Genomic DNA, 13652 nt, shown 5'->3' on the forward strand with positions numbered 1-13652 from the left:
TTATATACTGTTCAGCCGTACATGCTGTGTGCACACCCTCGGCTCACGTTAAAATGTTATCGCTTGCAGACAGTATTCAGCAGTTGCTGTACATAATAAGTGTCCCTTCTTGGCAGCTGCTTCTCCGACCCTCTGGTTCACGACGTATAGATGTACAACAAAAAAATAAAATATATGTTTGGTGAATACATATACATATATGGGTAGTAGGTACCGAAACATGTATATTGTATAATATATATTTATATATTATATATTATTGTACCGACGAACATAAACAGGTGTCCGGCGTCCGTACTCCGCCGAATCACGATAAATATATTATGTATGAGTATGATATTTATCACTTGCTGCGTTCACCATAATATATTATATACCTATGTGACTTGTTTTTATTGTGATGGTCTATCATAAAATCATGGGAGTCTGGGAGATGAGGTTAATTATATTAGTGTCTCTCATACTACCTATCTAGTACTTATTAGTTTGTAACCCAATACAATTTTTTCAGTCACTAACTACACTTCATTCGCTAAAAATAAACCCACACCCTATGGTATTCATTGTAATTTTGTTTTATTTACCGACTGTTTATCGGGTTTATTATAAACACTTTTGAATGAAAAATAATTCGCAGAAAAGTAAAAAATACAGTACACCATACTACCATTGGGGTGTATGTTTTTGTTGTTCGATAGTCGCATAATGCCGCAAACGATTAGTGGCGATTAGTATATCAGAGCGGTACACTACCGGTTTTTTTGATAAAAGTAGACAAACTTATAAAGAATCTTGTGTTAAATTTGACAATTTTAGATTTAAAATTTAAAATGTTTGTGAATTTTAAACTCAAAATAATTTGCACATTTTCGTAAGTTTTACGCCTTTTGTCAAAATTTGAACTTTAAATGCTTATAAAAAAAAATTGGAACTGTATTTTTAATATTTTTTAACTGACATTGTAACAATATATTAGGAGCCTTTTATTAAATTGTCATTCTTTTTGACCCAACGAAAAATTTTTTATTGATATTTATAGAAAAAAAACTAAAAAAAACTGGGATCTGAATATATTCAAAATATTTTGAAAATTGTATGGTGTATAGAAAATGCTAAAAATGCTAATTCATGTATGTAGATACATTACTGGTCATTTGTTTTAAAGTTACACCAAAAACCAAAATCGATTTTTTCAAAAACCAATTTTCCGTAAAAATTACAGTTTTTCTATTATTTTATTTGTCTCTGAAAGAAAAAATCATCACACATCATTGTAAAATCAACATCACTCCGCTCAGAATCTAAAATTATAATATCACACAAATAAATTTAAAAAAAAATATTACGTATCAACGATTAACATATATATTATATTATTATGTTATAAACAAGTTAGTTACATAATATTTATATAAGTCACATATAACAGCTGAAAATTATCCAATTAATAAAAAATTATTAATTATTATTAACAAAAATAAAAATAAAAAAACCAATTAAAAATATATTTGTTTAAATTGTTTGTTGATATATATTGATATGAATGCCTTAATGTTAAAATACATTAATTTAAGTATGAAAAAACGTCAAACTTAGGTATATAATAAAGATTATAAAACCATAACCTGCAGGTTGACGAGTATATTTACTAGATACCTACCTAATTTATTACTTTTTTGGCAATCAACTATAGGTATTCGAGATATAAGTATTTGCCGTATAAATTACGTGCCGTAAACTTGATATTACTTACAGTAACTTAAGATTAAAGTTTTAGCCAGGCTATGAATTTATTACGGTTATCGTTATCGGTTACGTCGTATTTTGAATAATATGTTTCCATGAAACCCGCAGCCGCCATCATTTGAGGAGAGCGAACGCGCAGATACCTGATATACTATACCCTATAGGTATTATATATTGATTGGCCTACTTAGTAAAAGATCAATACTCGAAAAACATAGTCGTGTTTAATATTTTAATTTTATTTATTGTTTTAAATGTTACCTTTTAAGTTTTGAGTTTTAGTTAATTTACGAATTACGTTTAATTATTTTAAATAATAATCACACTGTTAAATGATTAGTAGTTAGTACTACCTATAACCCTATTTACCTATAACCCTATAACCCTATAACCCTATTTTTATATACTATACTATACTATACTATATTAAAGATGAAGTATCGGCCATCATATTTAAAGTCATTAATTGTTGTTTAAAATAGGTACTTTTAAAATGTACATATTATATTATAATTTATAAATTAGAATATTTCTAAGTTACAATTTATACTGGAAGTATCTAAATCCCACACATTTGTAAAATAATAAAATCTCAATGGAAAATAGGTAGGACGTCGTACGTGGAAAGACTATTGAATGTAACAATTAAATAACAAGCATGTGTAGTTTTTTTTATAAATATATAAGACGTAAAACTTTTATCTAAATAAATAATTACTAATTAGTTAAATTAATATACTTTATATAATCGTCATAAGCTAAAAACGATAGGAAATAAGTCGATAAAAGCAAGAACCGTTTCGTAGATGTATAATATAATTAATAAAATAGCCAATATAGGCTGATGAAAGAATATATAAATATTATAATATATTGTTGATTTGATCTAACAAGAACATATTATTTGTGTTATTGAAAAGTCCTTAAATATTTATATTTTAATAATTTACAAAAGAATCATGGAGCAAGTTCAAAAGATTATCATTAATCGAAAAAACACATAAGTGCCTATCCGGTTATCGCATATACATACGTACAACATATTATACTTCTCATGCCTCTACCAAATTGGAAACACGTGTATGACCCGCTGATGAAATATCAATAATAAAATATACTAAAATAATGCGCTGTACAGTCTACGGTGGAGATTGCATCTAAAACTTGTCCGATTATCATACATCGTTATATTATATATGTATTATGATATGCCCTTAGTTTCTAAAACGTATTCCAATGTCACAGCTTTAATGAATTCCAGTGAAAAATGGGATGATTATTCAAATTGATAAAAAAAAAAAACAAGTCAGTGTAGGCATATACCTAACCTATCTGTCTACATTCTACCTATATAGTATATATTATACGCAGGATAATAGATAGGTATGCATTCAGGAGGTTTTCTTTACGATGCGACCTTTTTAAGTAGGTAGGTAGATATACGGTTTATAATATTCCGTCTACACGGACTATCGAACAAAAAAACGAAATAACATCCTTATAATTTATTATAATTATAAAATACCTACTACATAGCCGCATCATAAAATGCAGTTTCAAATCCGAACACACATATTATAGTAGTTATATATCCTACATAATAATATACAGTTCGGTGATATTGCCGTCAGCCGTCACGTAGTACGTATATAGTATTATACGGAGTAGAGAGCACTGTGGCTGAGTGTGGCAGCGGTCCCGCGCCTTATCGATGTCATTTTAATGTTATTTTTATGTATTTTTTTTTATGTTATCTATACTATATTATTTCTGTGTTGCCACTTACCGCTGTGTATTTCGTTTTGTGACTTGTGTCCACACACTATACACAGAATGTCCGACTATAGTAGTGTAGTCTGTTTTTCTGTTGTACAGACTGTAGTCAATAGGTACTCTATACAATAAACATTTACAATACACAAATACAAATATACATTGTATTGTGTATAGGTACATATTACTATGTACATTCCACACGCCACACCAAAATATATATAAGTAGGTACTAGGTATTATAAAACAAAGTATTCTCTATTTTGCTTACAGTCAAAAAATAATACCTATATTATATTGTTATATAATATTTTAATACGAACTCCCGAATTTAACAATATATACAATACCTCGGGGTTCGGGTAGAAACTGTATTAGGATATTGAACTAGAGTACAAGACTATAATATTATTATACTTAAATCTCTCGTTATTTTCATATTACGTTGATTGTTGATTAATTGGGCTCGTATAACAATAATTAATATTGGTGCATATTTAATTCCTACTCCATTCTCTGTTTTGCGTTTATATTTATAAAAATGTGTATAACTAATAAGTAATAACCGAAGTATCCGATGCCTAAAAGGCAGATAATATTGTCTATATAATAAGCCTATGCTCATAAGGATATTAAAAAATATAATTTTTAGAAGGTACCGCTGCAGTAATACATGTTCCCTATTGTCCACGCATACACGTGTATAAAATAAAACGTATTAGAATTTTCGACTTTTACCGGTTGAGGTTGGCCTTGGAAAACTATATAATATAATATGAGGTGCACGCTGCACTTACATGTAAACCATTAATACCATAAAATAGTATACGGTCGTTGAATAACACTATACTAATGGTTTCGGGTTGCATGATAAATATAATATTTTAAGAGTATAAGGTTGAATTCGAATAGTTTTGTATCTTGAATTCTTATATGAAAAACTTTCCATTCATTCATATAATTTACTAATTACTACAAATGACTATTTTATTCAAAACTACCTTTTTCAAGTATGAATAAAAAAAAATAATAATTAGCAATATTATTATGTTTAAAAATTAAAATAGATACGCAGCCGCGCAGGTAGGTATTCCATATTATAGTATTATACTAATATACTATTACCTTAAATATATATTATGAAATAATATACGACTAGTTAATTATTATGACTTTTGGTCAGAAAAGACAGCGGGCGGACTGGCGGAGGAACGGGTTTACATTTTTATAATTTTAATTTATAGACATTTAAGCTATAACAATAAAGACATTTAAAACAAAACAAAACATATTCTTTTACATAAGTACTACCGACAATATCTTGTTATCGTGCATTGCGCACCTATGTTTGTGTATTCGTTTAAGTACCTATAATGTATAAAGTATAAATCCTACAAATTCTATAAATTAATAAATTATAATGTTAAAATAAATGGTGCGTGTACCACATTACTACAAAATATACTTCTTGTGAAGTGCTTTAACCAAAAACAAAACTAAGTTATAACTACTTATGATTTACCGAAATAATGAATTTTATTATTTTTAATTACAGCTTACAGCAGTTCAACTACAACCTACAGCCTGCAGGTGAAAGTGTGAAACTAATAAAAATAAGAAAGACTAATAAGAATAACTATGAGAAGCGAATAAAAAGTAAAAACATGAAGGTAGTGCAACTGCAGTCTGCACATATCAAAATCACCAAATGTTTAAAAAATAACCGGGGAAATTGTTCTGCTGTACAGTTGTTGTAGGTTTAAAATGTTCCTTGTCGGGCGATTGTAATTCCACCGATTATACCTTTTTGTATGTAAATTTTTACTAGTACAAAATGTAAATTCTACTGGTAGGTACTAACTTTTGACCTGTAAAATAAATACGTTAACTACGTTAAACTATTATTTTTTGACCAATTTAATTTCACTACTTATACATATAGACATGTAGTTCTCAATTAAAACAAATATATAATAACTGCATATAATGACGAATACTATAGTAATTGATTTCTAGTTAAACTTAAATGATATAATTATTTTTAGCAGCAAGACAGTTAATATTTAAGCATACATCATAAAATATACTATATGATGTAGTAACTCGATTATAATTAGTACGAGTATTTGTCGATGACGTAGTTGTACTTTATACAGCGTGTTTACTTCGTCTAGAAATCTTAATAGATGTTTAACGATCATATTATATTGTATACGCTTATGATATAATATTAGTCCATATGCCTCCTGAGTCCTGATATATCTACGCAAGATAGGTAATAGGTATTGTACAAATTCATAAACGTCTAGACGACTAGACACTCTGCATGACACACGTGTAAACGTTTTTTCATAAAGTCAGACCGAAAAATCAAAATAATGTACAATTTAATATCATAAGACATTATAATAACCTAACATTTGTGTATTAATTATTTATTTGTGAAAAATGTATAGGTACTGTCAAGCGAATTGCCATATGATACCATGATAATAAATATTTCAAAATGTAAATATTATACAGCACCGATTATCTTAGTAGGCAGTAATACCTATATTTCCTATAACATAAATCATAATACCTGTATATATTCCCCCTCGTGTCATCCAAACCTGCATGATATTATTTTTGTTGTATTATATTTGGATACCTAAACATATTATATTACGTTCGTATAATTGTAGGTATATTAATAAATTGTAAAGATAAAAGTTATTTATTTATACGAAAATATATAAATATTATTTTTTTATTATATAAATTGTAAGTATTTAAACCATTATGTAAGTACAAATCTACATAATATAACTGTACGTATTATATGTTGATTGTTGACATTATGTAGTGTACGTACCTCCTACATATTAAATGGTTACAAATTCTTATGTAGTTAATTATACATCTAAACTGAAATAAAAATATTAAATATTGATATAATATTATATTCAAGCACTATATAAGCACATTTTGGTTGATCACGATAACCAATAGTGAATAGATTAATAACCCACCACTGGTCCGACTTTATATACCTACAAAATAATTGATAAACAAAATGAACGACCTTATTAAAAATATCTATAAAACTAATGTATAGGTTACATGGAAAACATACACATGAATAAGTAATAAGTATATGATACAAATGTATAAGTGCATATCCATTATCCAATCCAAATATTTTGAATTTTTAAAATGTATAAAGGTAAAAAATGTAGTACGGCAATATGCCAATAATCGCCAATAATTTGGGTTATTGGTTTTGTTATATCGTATACAATTGGTATAGTAAGGTACATAATATAATTAGGTAGATACATTGTTATATGATTACTCGATCATTCATGGTATTATCAGTTCTTCTAGTTAATAGGTTATAAATCGGGATGAAGACGTGTAATACTGTACTTATATTCAGTTCACGGTTAGAAAAAATTTACAAGAATTTCCACTCGGAAATTTTAATATTATTTTTGGTTTTAAATAAATAAATAGCATATTTTATAGTCAATGGTGTCATGTATAATATAGTTGTGTACATATTAGGTCCATACACCAAGGCGTTTTAAATAGTCAACCTGTATATTTTTTGGAAATATTTAAAATGATCAATTAAATCAAATTTACAGGGCAATTCACAAATGGCCCAATGTTAGTATGATTATCGATTTCTAAAATTGATTGCAACGTATTCACAAAATTGTATATAATCATATTTGAAACCGTTCTATTTCGATTAATATTTTTGTTAACAGTTATGTTATGCAATTATAGAAACCCAAGTCATTGCTCACTTTTTATCTACTATGGTCTATTAGTATAATATATTACTCTAGTATGGAATAAGTAATAACATATTTATAATATATTGATAATATTTTGTGTACTATGAAAAATGGACCATAATCTTAGATTTATCAGCCGCGGTCAAACATAGGGTCGAGTCAACTGATACGCTATACTGCAATACAAAATCCGTTATGTATACAAAATGATAAAGTGTATAACGACTAATTTGTAACACTATTTACATTATTTTAATTATTAACAAATACAAATTATAATTTGTGATTTTTTTCATCTGATATCATAAATAATATTTTATGAACAGATGAATTAAAGATATACTTATATAGTTATATGCCTAATATACATTTAAAATAATTTAATCACGGCTGTGAGTATTTATCAGTGTTTGGATAGAACGCATTCAATTGAAGGCATTTGAAGTTTGAACGTGTTGAATTATTATACGAACGTGAACGACTTTGTTTCGATCATTTGATAATAGTAATACGAAAATCATAATAATATTAATATTGTTAATGATTGATATTTGAAAATAATAAATATTGTACTCCAATATATAATTCATATATACCACGGAGTCACGGCATCACTTGAAAGTAAAATATTTTACCTTTAATAATATATATTATACTATATAGTACCTATGTTTATCTATTTTAATGAGACTAGTATATTTATTGAAGATAAAAATATTACAGGTATTGAGGTGTCTCAAATTCTAAGTAATAACTAATAATTAATGCTTAGTGTAAAACACAAAGGAAAAAATTTGAACGATCTATGAACGCGTTCATTTTTTCAACAAACGTGAACCACGAGGACGTGTTCTTTTCAAAAATAAAATAAACGTGCACATGAAGGCATTCACTTTGTTAGTGAACGTACCAAAACGGTACCTATAATACTATAATGTCGTTATTAAAGTCATTGGCTTGTCGCTACGAAAACTTTCCGAATATTGGTTTCTAGATATTTGATTATAACAATTATAATTATTTAAATAAAAATGTATAATACTTCAATAAAAAATTAATGTGTTAACAATTTCATCTGAAATTATTTCCACAAAATCATTACTTAAACGTTAAACATAAAAATATTTTCAAACCCGCCTGTATTTAGCTATCGTCGAACACAAATAACTTCTAGTAATATTTTCAGAAACATTCAAGAATTCAAGATACTTCAAAGGTCAAATTATTTATACACTTCCAGTTAGTACTGCGTCTAATGACAGATTTTTTTCTTCATTTAAAACAGTGAACGATATCATTAATCATCATAATAAATGCAGAAATTGAAGACACTAACAGAAATTACTTGAATGAGGCAGTAAATGTATTTGGTAAAATGAAAAGTAGAAGGTATATTAAAATAACATAATACATACTATTTTTATTTAATTTTACCTTCTACTTAAATAATATTATTTTTGACATTAGTTTTCGATAATATTTAGTATAATTATTATTTATTAATAATATTTTAAACAAATTAAAAACATTAAGGTTTGGTAATGGTCAATGTTAGGTAATATTAGGTAATAAATAAAATATAAAGCCTATTGCCTATCTGAATTGACGTTGAATAATATATTGTACATCGGTTAAGTGCCCTCAGGGCTGGATTGGTATTTATCAGGCCATCGAGATTTTCACTTCTATAAGCGGCCCATTTACATATTCAGTGGCCCAAAATTACGTCAATAATTATTACGAGCTTATAGGTGGCCAATCGTATTTTAAACATGAATTTATTTTCACTCACACTCACACAACCGGCCCAAACTTTAAGCGGCTCACCGAGATTTTCTCGGTAGCTCGCCTAACCAATCCGGCCCTGAGTGCCCTTGATATATATTTATTTATTATATGTAGGTAGGTACTAAAGCCTAAAGGTAGGTTGGGTTAGTACCTACTACCTATATATGTCTATATCAAACGATGAAAAAAGTTATTAATTAATTAAAGTATTAGTACATTGTATAAGTTTACTAAGATCCTATATATGAGTTATTGGAAGAGTGGAGAAGAACACTGGAAGGAAACGAACTACGGAAAGTAGAAGTAAAACAGAGACAATTTTGTATGATTTTGGATGAAGTTATCGAAAAGTTGATAGTTGCAAGGTATGTGATAAAGTTAGTGGATGCTAAAGGTAGTATATGAATACTGAGGTGAATAGGATCAAGTACTTAAGTCAGTTGCGTATTTTTTTTTTTTTTTTTTGGGGGGGGGGTCCCGGGTCTTTATCACCCCCACCCAGAATAGAATAATATAATTCATAGCTTTAATTTCGGGACTTTCGGGTCGTAGATTATTCTAGGTAAGTTATAAATTTGTTTTATGAAATTGCGAAATTAAATATTATAAAGTTTGAATTTGCATATTTTGTCATATTTTAGGAAAAGTGCACATTTGATTAATTTTTAATATATTTGTGCATTTTTAGCATTTTTTATATTTCTGTGTATGTAGATACTATGTATGTATATTATGTATTTAAGGCGTGGCCACTAAATTCCCTCCTATTTTCGCTGTAAGTAGGTACGTACGATTTTATGAATCTCTTTGTGACAAAACTTTTTGACTTTTGTGACAAACTAATTGACATCTAGATTCTATATTGTACGAAGAAATGGAAATCAGTAGATATACATATACCTACGTGTTCGTTTATTAGAATGTTCGCATATCACGTTATTTGTTATTCCTTAACCCAGTAGGTATAGATGTTCCAGTATTTTTAATAATTAAGTTGTTTTATCTCACGATAGTTTCAAAATGCCTAAAACATGCATTAATGTCCATATGAATCAGTATATTATATTCGAATTAGTAAACCCATGTATGAATTATTTTTATTACTGTTTATGTATCTACTTATTTTTGAGTTTTTTATTTCCAAAATTGTAGTATTATGTTTTATGTATTTTTCGAAAGTAATATAAAAATGTAGTTGCATATTTCGATCATTTTTGTTCTACAATTAGTCCCAAACTCTATTCATAATATGTGTTTTTATATGATATTATAAACTTACTTATTTTTTAGACCCCCCCCTCCATTCCTTCCACAAGAAATTTGAAAATACATCACTGACTGAAGTACTTACTTAGGATCAATAGTAGAAAAGATATAGGATTATGTGTGGATAGATGCAATTGAGAGAAGCGTCCGGTATTTTGTGTGAGTATAATATGTTATAGGACTTAAGTCCGTAGGTATGTTTCTAATATATAATCAGTGAATATATCTATTTTTTTTATCTAACGACTAACGGTTTAATATATAATAAATCGTCTGTGAAACAGTTGATCACTTCGTCAGGATGGAAACACGGTAATCCAAAAAAAATACTTCAAGTATTTACTTGATTCGCTGACAACTTTATATTCAAAACTTAGGCCAGTTGATTGTATTTTCCTATATCAGCATTGACCCAAACGAAATCGACATCTTTTTAGAGTTATTGAAAGCCATACTGATAAATTAGCTAAATGTATTGCCTTTTCCAAAATATGCAAACACTCTTTTTGGAGAAAATTTGATATTGAATTTTATTACATTCAGACAAAATGTGTTAAACGCCTTTTCATAGGTTTTTGATTTCTTATAGTAGAAAATAATAGTGGTATATATTTACCATATTGTAAGCCATGAACTGTAAAGATTTGAGTAAAATTGCTTAGCCAACTTTTGAAAGTTACATCAATAAAAATTGTTTCAACATTGCTTATTAAAAACGTTAAGTTACGTTTAGTTACTAATAAAATAATAAAATATTCGATTCCTTATCATTTACCAACAAAAAGTTTTCATTACGGTTTGTTAATAAGAAATCCCTCATATTGTCTAATGAATAATGCAATTCTTTTAAATTTTGTGGTAGTGTGGGCAAAACAGACGATCGCGCATAGTGCATATTTTTTCTGATCAATTGTAAATCATAATATGTTAGGTAGTTGACGTGTCTACATCATGTGTAAGTAATTCATATGATTAATTATTTTACTTGGTTTTTCACAAATATCGTCGAGAGCTTTTCGTTTCAATTTATTACTCACGATTTGATGGTTTAATATTTCATTTTCTTCATCATGACTATGATCAATAACTTTATTGACTACATAATTACCGGAGTTCAAATTAATTTAAGTTGTAATTTTTTTTACAGCAACACCATCGTTCTAATTTATTTTTTTAAGTACTTGTGGAAGCCAATAACATATAATATTGTTATTCACTATACATAGTTTTAATTTCACTCGCCATTGTTATAATTTAACCTAGTATCATTTAAGCTTATAAGCGTTTATAATTTGTATAAAGGGCAGGGCCGCATTTAGGGAGGGGGGGCGCTGGGTACAACTGCCCTGGGTGCCAGTATTTTGGGGGTGCCAAAATTTTGTGGTCAGAAATTTAGAATTATTAAAATTGTATAGTTTTAATTATTTTAATAAAAGTATTATATAATATATAGTATTATGCTGTTTGAAATATATTATTCAAACAACCAATGTATTTATAGCAATATAGTTATCAGCGATCGATGATTATTAATATACCTAATAACAGTAGTTGCCAAATTTGTTGTGAATATTATGTCAATAGACATCAGTTATCTTATAATTATACGGGGCAATACGGCATATTTTGCTATCGTGTGCGGCGTGCTATTTTACAACACAATTATTACTTATTGGGTATCTACTAGATAGCTGTAAGTCAACAAACTTGAGCGTTTCGAGCCACAGTATTTGTGAATGATGCCAATGTGATTATTGATTACGTATTATTTCTGTTAGTTGTCACCATGGCTAAATATATAGGTATGATCGCAACTTTGTGTTACGCAGGTGTCATAGCCGCCACTGGCAGTGAATATTATCACTTCGATTTATTTGCCAACAAAACCATACAAATTATTAATTTCTTGGCTAAATAAATCCAAAAATCACTGCCAGCTGAGATTCCTTTCCATGCTAAAACATGCAATAATTGTACGTGCGTAGGCCATAACGAAAATGCGTCTCAATACGATCATACCTATATATTTAACCATGGTTGTCACTATTCAGCGCAGCTGTTGAAGTGTTGAATGTTGATTATTTATTTATTATTATATTTGTTTTATAAAAACACAAAATACAACTTAATGTTGTTAACAAATGCAAAAAAATTCAAGACTTATTTGGTGAAAAAACCTCAACAGTTGAAAGTAAATATAGATACACGTCTTATGTCTATACAACATAAATTATACTTACAAGTTACAATATAAGTTATAACTACCTATGTATTAATCAGAGTTAACCTAACCTAATCAAAATGTGCAAAAATAAATAGTTTAAAATATGTAAAACCTTAAACCAAGTAATTCTAGAATTTGCAACACTACAGAGTAGAAGAAAAATGTAAACATTATATATTATTATATTAGATTCTGAGCGAAGCGATGAATATATTGATTCTACAATGATGTGTGTTTTTTTTTAATTTTTTTTTTAATTTTTTTTTTTATTTTTGTGTCTGTCATCACCTTTTAGGACAGTAAAAGTGCTTGGATTTTCTTCAATAGTAACTTTTCTGATAGGAAAGTGAATCTAGTTGGTACTTTGGGGGGTCAAAAGTAAAAATTTCCCAGTAGTTTTCACAAGCGACATGAAAAACAAAAGAAAAATTAAGGAAAAACGGGAATTTTTACGGGATTTTGGTTTTTGGTGTAACTCTAAAACAAATGACCGTAGGGACATGAAATTTTGCCTGAATGTTTATATTAGCATTTTTTATACACCATAAAATTTACAAAATATTTTGACTCTTTTTGAGCTGTTTACGGCCATTGTCAGTTTTCAATTTTTTTAGTTTTTTTTTCTATAATTATCAATAAAATTTTATCTGTTGAGTAAAAAAGCTTTAAAATTTAATAGAAGGCTCCTAGGTTATTGTTTCAAAGGCAGATGAAAAAAATTAAAAATCCTTAGTCACAGTTTTTAATTATAAGTATTTAAAGTTCAAATTTTGACAAAATACGGAATAATCACGAAAAATAGCAAATTATTTTGATGAGAATTCATAAAAATTTTTCTTTTTAAATCTAAGATTTGAAAATGTAATATAAGATTACTCATAAGTTTGTCTACCTTTATCAAAAAAAAAATGTCTAGAAGAAACTTAATTTAAATTTTTATGAGCGTCTGAAATTTATATTTTTACAACATTTGATATTTACTCGATTTCTCATGTAACAATTTTCTTATTTTATTGTAATTAAAAAACGAATGACTGTAGATACTTGAAAATTTCACTGAATGTTTATAT

This window comes from Metopolophium dirhodum, chromosome 7 (genome assembly GCF_019925205.1).
Source record: "Metopolophium dirhodum isolate CAU chromosome 7, ASM1992520v1, whole genome shotgun sequence".
NCBI lineage: Eukaryota > Metazoa > Arthropoda > Insecta > Hemiptera > Aphididae > Metopolophium > Metopolophium dirhodum.